Here is a 10,415-nt window from a genome sequence, read left to right as displayed (position 1 = left end):
TCTATTTCTCAAAAGAATTTTAGAGCAAGGGGGGGAGTTACATACATACCAAGAGAAGATATGCTGGACACACCAAGGCTTAGAATTGAAACCGAAAAGAGCAAAAATGGAGCACTTATGCCAATGAGTCCATCGGAGGGGCTCAGGGGAGTGGCAAGGCACCCTTGGGCTCACGCTCAGGCTGGTCCCTGGAGCTCCTGGGTGCTCTGACAGGCAGGGGATGCTTCCCAGCTGTGCAGGCTGTGGGATGCTGTGCTGGGAACGTTTTGGTCTCTGTGTCAGCGTGGGCTGATTTGCACCCAGTCATAGGCGAGGCCTGAGGGGCTGAGGTTGAGCTGGGAATTTTTGAGAACAGCAGTTTCCCCAGCAGCCCTGGTGCTTTCAGCCGTCAGACGCGAACTGACGGACGGTCAGGTGATGCTTCTTAAATCCGTCCACAGATGAGTAATTGAGAAACGAGGCCAGGCGCTGAGCTTCTTCCCCATCTTCCTTCAGTCTCAGCCCAGACGTCACCTGGCCTCCTTCTCGGCCCCTCACTCACCGCCCTGTAGCTCTTCTGCACGAAGAAGCCCCGTGAATTCGGCCTGGCGCGGTAGCCTAGCGGCTAAATCCTCGTCCTGCATCCGCTCGGATCCCATATGGATGCCAGTTCATATCCCAACTGCTCCACTTCTCACCCAGCTCCCTGTCTGTGGCCTGGGAAAGCAGTAAAGGACAGCCCAGAGCCTTGGGACCCTGCACCTGTGTGGGAGACCCGGGGAGGCTCCTGGCTTTGGGTTGGCTCAGCTCTGGCTGTTGTGGCCAGAGCCTGGGGAGTGAAACAGCGAACAGAGCTTTTGTCTCTTCTTCTCTCTGTATATCTGTCTTTCCAATAAAAAAATAAAGTAAATAAAAAAAAAATTTCCGTGAGTTGTGTGGTGAAGCAAACATCAACTCAGGAGGCAGAGACCCAGCTCTGCTGTGTGCTGGCCGTGTGGCTGGCTGTGTCACTCCACCTCATTCAGCCTCCACTTCCCCATCCATGAGCGACAGGGCCCAGATGATCCCTAGGCACTTGCAGGTACAAGGGGCCATCTCATTCTTTTTCCATCTCTCCCCCTCGGGTCGTATTGGGAATAAAGATACTGGCTTCTAGTGTTAACCTGCCGCTTACGTAAGTCCTTTCTACACTCAAACGCTAGAGGCTTCCAGGGACATCTTTGCATAGGGTTCCTGCAGTGAGTAAGGCATGCATTCAATCAGGGTTTGCAGAACTTCGGCTCCTGGCGCCACGCAACCTGCCAGGTGGTTTGGAAAGAAAGTGACAAAGCTGTGCGCACTCCATGACATTTTCTAGGTGTTTGCACAGTCAAGTTGGAGTCAATCCAGACTGTGCTTCAAGCACTACCTCTTGCTTTCAGGCTGCAGGGTCCCGTGGCCGTTGGCATCCGGGGTCTGCGATGCTCGGCAGGCGTGCTGCCTTCCTGTCTCTATCTGACGTGGCTGTGTTGATGAGCGAGGGAGACGATGCTCCCGTTAGCACGTTCTGTTCACAACACAACGATGGGAAGCGTTTGGCGAAAGCCAGCGTTGCACTAATCCTGTCGGTAGCCGTCCGCGAGGAGCCACTCCCAATAACCACAAGGGAATTCAGTGCAACCGCACCGACGGCACTGTGTTCAGATGCAATTTACACCATTAGAAAACCCAATGGTCTAACGTAAGCATGTTTAAATGATTAAACACGTAAAAGAAATTAACACAAGCAGATAATAATGAAGTTGGTAATTGGATGAAAACTTGGTAGAACAGTTATTGAAGACATTAGAAAGGCGTCTTGGAGGGGCCAGTGTGGAGGCGCATCAGGCTGATGTGCCCTGTGGCGCCATCGTTCCATGTGGGCACCAGTTCACACCCTGGCTGCTCCGCTTCCGATCCAGATCTCTGCTATGTCCTGGGAAAGCAGCAGGGTTTGGCTCAAGTCCTCGGGCCCCTCAGCCGTGTGGGAATACTGTGAGAAATTCATGTCTCCCAGCTTCAGATCAGCTCAGTGCTGGCTCCTGCAACCGTTTGGAGAGTGAACCAGCAGATGGAGACTCTCTGTCTCTTTTCTCTGTGTAAAATCTGCTTGTCAAATGATAAATCATAAGCTTATCTTTAAGAGTCTTGGAGTCCAGCTTACAGAGGAAGAGAAGAGTGGGGCAGGGAGAGACAGAGTAAGAGGAGGGGTAATGTCACCAGAATTGATGAAAGACACGTATTGTCAGGAGCTACAAAGCGGGATGAGTAAACACCAAACCACGTTGATCAGCCACGGCTGTTGTCCAACTGAAGCAGACGAAGCTGCAGCTGGAGGACAGCCCCGGAGGGACGCTGCCCAGTGTCCCAGCGTGCTCTGCCCGCTCTGGAGGCAGCGGGCCGTGCAGGGGCACCTTCAGAGCAGAGCGAGAATCTAAATTGAGCTGAACCATGACTCTGGGTGATTGTGACAGACAATTCAGACAAAGTGAGGAGGTTTACGATGACTGAGGGGCATTGCAGATGCAACCAGAGACAAATGGAGGATTTGCCCAAATCTGCTTGGTCCGGCAGAGATCTCGCTTCACCATCATTGTTATTAAGAGCATTGTGGCCCCCCGGAAGTGCTTGAGGGCCCGAGGGGATGGCCACTGGCAGGTTCACCTCCAGTCTCCACGCCAGGCAGGGCCTCCTGGCTCTGTCCAAATTCTTGCAGAAGTGAGTTTTTCTGTACCATCACACATTTAGTAAACTGACTGGAATGGAGGCGCTTTTGTAAGAAACAACTCTTAAAGCAAATCCAGTGTATTTTTAACCTGGTTTTTTTTTCCTCCTGCAATTGTGACATGTCTATAAGAAATGGTTACAGGAAGGAAGTCCTGTTGGAGAAGCTATTTTCTGAACTCAGATTTCACAACACACAAACATTCAGGAGACTCTGGGACTTCACACTCGCTGGCAGCTGTGACTGGGAGCTCAATACGGGAGGGAGCATTGCGGCTCACACACGGTCACCTCAGGAAGGTGGCAGGGTAAAAGAGAGGGCAAAATGCAGAGACAATTCTTCCATCTGATGGTTCGCTCCTCAGATGGTCACCATGAACAGAGCAGAGCCGATATGCAGCTGAGTCAGGAGCTTCTTCTGGCTCCCCCGCCGGGGTGCAGGAGCCCAAGGACCTGGCCATGCTTTGCTGTCTTCCCAGGCCCCCAGAAGGGAAGTGAAGTGAAGTCAGGATGCGAACCGGTGGTGCCCATGTGGGATGCCAGCAGCACAGACGGGGGATTCGCTTGCTACTCCTTGTGTGGGGAACAAGGAGGCATACGTTCAGAACTTAAGGGGTTTAAATCTTTCTGAAAATGAGTCTGAATTGAGAGGGCAACTCCATAAACACTGCACAACGAGGAAGTGAAAATTGGAGGAGGGCTGGGAAAAAGAGAATGACCCCGGCCGGCTACCGGGAGGTGCAGAAAGCTGCTGTTCTGAAAAAGCCCTCTGCCCCTTGCGGGGAGCCCAGGGTCAGTGGGTGAGGGCCCTGCACGGTATCCAGCCGCCACTGGAGGCTCCCACACTGCAGTCTCCCATGTCTGCTGCAGTCTGCCTGGCTGTGGGGGTCCTCAGTCTGCAAGGGGACTTTGCCTCCACACTCTACAGCCCTTCAAGTTGTAGGAAAGAAAGCTGCCTCCATCCCGTGTCTGTCGTCCCTGCCCCACTTGGCCCTCCTGCCGGCTGCAGTGGGTAAGCTCCAGGTGTCTCTGGCTAAGGGATGCTGAAGGGGTCTGCACACCCAATGCCTGCCAGGCAGCGGCGGCTTCAGGCATCCCACTCTGTCTTCTGTGCGGCTGTGGGCTGGGTACTGCTAACCGCACTTGGCGAAGCAGGTGGCAGCTTGGGGAGGATTAAGAATCTTGGGGCCAAAGCACAGGGCTGGGCTGTGTGTCCAAGCTTAGGGCTGGGAGGACCGCTCTGCCACGAGCTCAGTGACAGCAGGCTCCTGCCCTCCGGAGGGCTGGCTCTGGAATGGGACCAAAATCAGCCAGGAGAAGTGGACACTGACTCCCGGGAGCCGCTCCTTTTGATTCGGCACCTTCAGCATCTTCTTCACTGTGAATGCAGTAGACATCTCCAACACGGCTGGGTTTTAGGAACCGAGGGTCCACCTGTATGGTTTGGGTAACCGTTTGGGCATCTCCAGTCTATTGACTCCCAGTCTTGTGCTCATGGAGTAAGGACAGCACTTAGTCCACCAGTGGGCAGTGGCTGCACTGCCCCACGCTGCCCCCACGCAGAGCTCCCCCCTCCCCTCTCTGCTCGCTGGCGTGCAGTGTGATATTCCTGGCGCTGGCTCTACCCTTCCTTGTCAGGTGCCAGAGCAATGGGATTACCCAGTCTTGGACTATGAGCCTCCCATACAGTGGGCTGCAATAAGCCCTCCTTCTAGAATAACTTCGTCTCTCCAGCAGATAACTGAGAGAAGTCTGACAAACACAGCACCTAATGCACGCTGAGTGGTGATGAGGAAGCCGATGTTCACAGAGAAATGGGCTGGGCAGCGCAGCCCGCAGTGCTCCTAGGAGCAACGGACCATCAGGCTCCACTGTGTGTCACTTCCGAGTGAGCCTGCAGCTGCTCTCCCCGGGGCCAGCTCAGGCAGCAGCAGTCAGGACACGAACCCAGGACTGCTTCTCTAAACACGCTGCTCTAATGTCCGTGAGTTTCCATAAAATCTCATTCCAGCCCTCCTCCTAATCCAGCTCTAAGCTCAAGCCTGAGCCCCTGTCACTGCTCGCTCACTGAGCCCTCACCTGAACTCTGAGCCGACAGCTGTCCTTTCACTGGCTTCCTGAACCTCAGGACACACTGGCCCTGCACTCAGCTGCTAGCTTGCTGTTCTTCTAAACTGTCAGAGAAGGAAGGGACGAAGCGATGAAGTTATTCACCCCAGAGTGGGCAGAGGAAAGCTCGCTAAGGGCGGAAAACTATTGGTGCTCCCGCCTGCTTGTAAAGAGAATGTTCCTCGTGTGTGAGTGGAGAGACACCGGCCTCCCTGCCTGGTCCCGTGACAGACGCGCAGCGTTCTGCACAGAGAAGGCTGTGAGGGAGGAGGGATGTCGAGGTCAGGGGGCGACGGCCCACTGTTGCCTGCGTGGTGCAAGTCTGACTTAGCAGCTGGGACCATCTCAGCATTCTAGCACGATCTGCAACGAGACTGGGTATGACAGTGGGCGTTTAACACAGCTCAGGGCTTCAGTGGCAGTCTTTCGTGGAGACTAGCTCAAGAATGACTCATCCAATCTCCATCAAATCGCAAGTGCCAACTTGAGATGTTTTTTGGCTTATCACAAGCAGTCACCTGTAATAAGGTATAGTCTCCCAGATAGCATTTATTCACTATGTTGTAAATATATATTTATCTTATAAATCTATGGTCCATGAAACCAAGCACATTTCCTCCGTTTATTCGAAAGGCAGAGTAGCAGACAGAGTTTCCATCTGCTGGTTCATTCCCCAAATGGCTGCAAAGGCCAGAACTGGGCTGATCTGCAGTCAGGAGCCAGGAGCTTCCTCTGAGTATTTCACGCGGGTGCAGGGGCCCAGGGCCTTGGACCATCCTCTGCTGCCTTCCTAGGCCCTAAGCAGAGAGCTGAATAGGAAGTGGAGCAGCAGGGAGACAAAGCGGTGCTCATATGGGATGCTAGTACCAACAGGCAGAGGGTTAGTTGGCTACACCATGGTCCCCAGTCTCAAACTAAGTACATCTAACATTTTTTAGGAGTGTAATCCAGAGGCATGGGGTAAGCGGCACAGGGAGGCACCTGAATGTTGGTTAGTCTCCCAAATGGCGAGGATGAAACCAAGGGTTAGGAACGCACCCGGGCCTCCCCTTTCACTCAGCAGGAAACAGGATGCTGGACCAAACCCCGGCACTCCAAAACGGCCAGCTGTCATACCACAAGGCCAAGCTGTGTGTCTCAGGCAGAAAAATTCAGAAAAATACCAAGAGAGAATCAGGAAAATGTTTGGAGTTTTCTGCTATGACCTGATTCTCAGATTAAAAAAAAAATGTGTAAACCATGTTTCTTATCTGGCTATCTAAAAATATGCAATTAACATATGTGTTTCCTGTTTAAAGCTTCCCAAAGTGCCGTTTCTGTGTTTGTGTATGCGGAAACACACACTCTCAGGCTGGAATAGTTTAGTTTGTAAAAACAGTGGCAAACATAAGCAGAGACAGAAACGCATCAGTCAGGTTTCAAACCTTTGTATACTCACGGAACAAACTAGAAAATGCATCAGCCTGCCTCGGTAAAGGGACCCACAGAACTGCCTGAGTGTGAGCGGCTCACATTTAGCTGCATCTGCCATGAAAACCGAGCACTGAACTCAGTGAAACTGGAGCGCCTTCAAACTGCTCTGTTACAAGGTGGTCAGTTGATAGTTCAAAATCCAATCAGTATATTTAATCATATAATGATCAGCTCAGATGTGTAAATAAAATATATTATTTTAAATGAGGGTGAAAATAGTTTTTGTGACGATCATACAAGGGTTTTTTTTAAGTTCATGCAAATGCATAACAACAAACATTTTAATTTGTTATGAAGTTCTGCAGCAAGCACACACTCGTCTATTTCCTCCCTAACTTGCACTGTTGTCCACACGTTCCCGGCGGACACACACGCAGGCTGCGGGTACAGGCACAGCATGTGACTTGCTAGCTGATGGGCAGCTTGGATCCCCTTGTGCCCACCCACTTCTCCAGTAGAAGAGGCGGGGAAGGGTGTTGCGATGTAGGCTCTTTCCTGGTCACATCTCAGAGTGGGCGAGGGAGGCTGGACGCCCGAGCTCACTGCCACGTTCCCTGGTGTTCCTAATGACGAGCCCTTTTCCTCCTTAATGCCTCCTGTTACGGGGGGGGGGGGGGTTGCAGGGCGTCTGGTGTGACACTGTTACAGGGAGGGGTTGTTGCAGGGCCTCTGGTGTGACACTGCTCTGCCACTCTCGGCACCGTCTGTTGTACTGAAGTGCTCTGTCGAAGCACGACAGCGGTAAAGGCTTGGATGAGTGCCTGCGTCACAGCATGGTGAGACAGGGCAGAGCAAGAACACAGATCAGGTGCTATGGCAAGCGCTGGCCTTCGCTGTCACTTTGCTATAGCCTAGGTCAGTGAGGATGCCCTCAGGTTCCCACAGGCAGGAGGCAGGAGGCAGAACCCTAACAGGCTCACCAGGACTGTTGTACTGGGGCACTGGCTCAGCCCTACCCATAGTGGCTGTAGTGTCATGACAGCCATTAAACACACTGGCCCCACACACAGCAACCACAATGAGCATTTACATGCCTTGTGTTAAGGAGGAAGTGAAATTAAAAACATGCCAGGGGTTGGCGCAGAGGCGTAGCCTGCAAATCCTCTGCTAGTGCCAGTGTGTACCAGTCCATGGTCTGGCTGCTCTACTTCTGAGCCAGCTCCCTGCTAATGTTCCGGGGAAGCCTTGGCCCTGCACCCACACGGAGACCCAGAAGAAGCTCCCAGCTTCAGATCAGCCCAGCTCTGTCTCTCCCTTTCTTTCTAACTCTGAATTCAAGTAAAAGAAATAAATCACACACACACCCCCCAAAACATGCCTGACCCTCTGGGTCTCCCCCAGGCCCCTTCCTCTCATCCATGACCTCGCGATGTCTTCCCTTCCCCACTGTCATCTCCATGGGTCATCCTAGGACAGAGAAACAAGATGCTGGAGTGAGCAGGGCGTGAGAGTGGGGACCTTTATGATGAGAGTGGACAGGACACCAGCCAGAGGGGCTGTCGCCTGGGGGACCCGCACGGAGTGGACAGGACACACCAGGCAGCCGGAAGGGCTGTCTCCTCCTAGTCCTCCGTGGAGGATCTGTGGGTTCCAGAACAGTCCACAGAAGGCAGGGGAATAGAGAAAAGGAGAATGGAGAGGACTGAGAAGACTGAAACGTGTAACTCATGGTTCTTACCCACCGGGCGAGATTCCCCGATGTCTCCTAACTGGGGATTACCACTGGTATTTGGTGGGCTGAGGACAGGGATGCAGCACAGCCTCCAGTCCAAAGGACCTGCTTGGACCCATCATCGTGTCAAGACCGAGGGGTCCCGTTGCAGCTCCAGGACAGATTGAGGAGGATGGATTGAGCCCGGGGGCACGTGAACGCAACCCTCCAGGCAAACACTATAGGAATGTGCTCACTGCACTTGGAACTGTTTTTGGTTAAAATAATTTATTTTCATTTTATTTCAAAGAGAGACAGATTGACTGTCCATCACTGGTTTACTCCCTACGTGCCTGCAGTGGCTGTGGCTGGGTCAGTGGGGCCAGGCTCAACCCCAGCAGCTTCAACCCAAGCCAGGCTCCAGCTGGGCAGGCTCCAGCTGGGCCTTGCGCTTGGCTGGGGTCCCTGAGCATCACAGCCATCCGCTGCTGCCTTAGTGTGCGTCAGCAGGAGCTGGACTGGGCACGCAGCTGGGAGTTGTGGCAGATGCTCGTCCAAGCGATACATTCTAACTGCTGTGCCAATGCCAGTCAAACTGCAACTAATGGTGCCTGCTGTGGCCAGTCTTGGGCTAATCTTAGACAGGAATGCTGATGCCTAGGTAAGGACACTGAATTTGTCCCTTCTGTATAAACCATCCTTTCCAATGTCCCCTCATCCAAAGAGTGAAAGTTATCCATCTTTCATTCTTTTTTTTTTTAATTTGTTTATTTTTATTGGAAAGTCAGATATACAGAGAGGAGGAGAGGCAGAGGAAGATCTGTCCAATGGTTTACTCCCTAAGTGGCTGCAACAGCTGGAGCTGAGCCGATCCGAAGCCAGGAGTCTGTATTCTCCTCTGGGTCTCCCACGTGGGTGCAGGGTCCCAAGGCTTTCGGCTGTTTTTGACTGCTTTCGCAGGCCACAAGCAGAGAGCCGGATGGGAAGCGGGGCTGCTGGGATTAGAACTGGTGCCCGTATGGGATCCTGGACGTCCAAGGTGAAGACTTTAGCTGCTAGGCCACCACTCTGGGACCCAGACTTTCATTTTTAGTACAAGCTCTCCTCTACCTCATACCAGTTCTCTGGACAGCCACCACCCAACCTTCCCTCCCGCCCCAGCATAGGGGCTCTGTAGCATTTAGGCAGGTCCAGGCACTGGTGCAGGGCTTCCCAGCTGCCTCACACTGGCCTCACACTTGCTGGTTCATTTCCCACAGAGCGGCACATCTCGGTGGCTCTGGTATTTCAGAGCTCAGGCCCCCTGAGGCTGCCCCTAGCTTCCCATGGGCCCATCTGCCTGGGCAAAGAGGGCCCGACTGCCACGGTAGTGAGCAGTGGCCAACAATGGAAAAGTCTAGTTTGGCATTCAAGGAAGCTCAGGGCTCAGGGCTCACCGGCTGTGAGCACTTCTGGGCAAGAGTGAAGAATTCCTGGACACCTTACCAGAGACTAAGCCGGTGAAGTGATGGGAGCAGTGGCTTTGGTGTGGCTGTGTCTTTGAAGGAGAGTGAGAGGGGACCATGGCTCTGTCCTCTAGGGGAGTGACAGGGACCATGGCTCTGTGCTCGGGGGTGAGTGACTGCGGACTATGGCAGATCCCATATTGGAGCCACCAAACTACTTTTGAGGGGGCGTGAGGATGGCCTGACGGTGGTGATCAGCGGTGCACCCTGCTCTTTCCACCTTCAGGGTTGCCCAGGTCTAAGTTTCTGGCGGGCGGCATGTGAAAGCAAAGAAGGAAAGTTCACTGGTGTGTACACGGAGGACCGGGGCCATGGACCTAGGACACCCACCAGTGACCCACGTGGGAAGCACAGGCCACCGTGGCAACTGAGGCCAGCACGTCTCAAGCATGTGGTTAAACTCTGATAGTAAGAGACACTGAGTGTCGTGGGTGTGCTGGTTGGGAACACGGGGACGGGGGGGGGCAGCAGCACTCTGACGCTGTGCAGAACGGCTTGCGCTTGCTCACCCAGGTCTAACTGAAATTTCTTTGGCAAAACAAAACGGAGACCTTCCTGCCCAGTGATGGCTCCGGCTGTGCACCGTGTGAGGACTCGCCCCCGACAGCAGGCACGCCGGTGTCTCTACCACACGATGCTCTTCAGGGCTCCGCGTTGAGGCACAGATCACACATGGTAACAGCAAGTTGATGTGGAGTTGTACACGGCTGAGATTATTCTGTCACCCCCAAAGTTCCCGAGGATTCTTCCGTGGTTAATCCCCATCCTCCAACCACCCCCGTTTCGCAGTAGCTTCGGATCCGCTGTCCGTCACTGCGATTTCTAGGTCTGACTTTCAAACCTTCAAAGTTACAGTTTAGAGTCCATCACTGGGGCAAGATTTTGATACCGACATAGGGGTCCTTGCCCAACATGTTCAATCAAATATAATTTATGGGATCAGCAGATAAATGATT

The sequence above is a fragment of the Ochotona curzoniae genome, unplaced genomic scaffold (assembly GCF_017591425.1).
Source record: "Ochotona curzoniae isolate NIBS_2020 unplaced genomic scaffold, NIBS_Ocur_1.0 contig_3622, whole genome shotgun sequence".
Lineage (NCBI taxonomy): Eukaryota > Metazoa > Chordata > Mammalia > Lagomorpha > Ochotonidae > Ochotona > Ochotona curzoniae.
The sequence above is the reverse complement of the archived record's forward strand: the minus strand, read 5'-3'. Positions refer to the sequence as shown.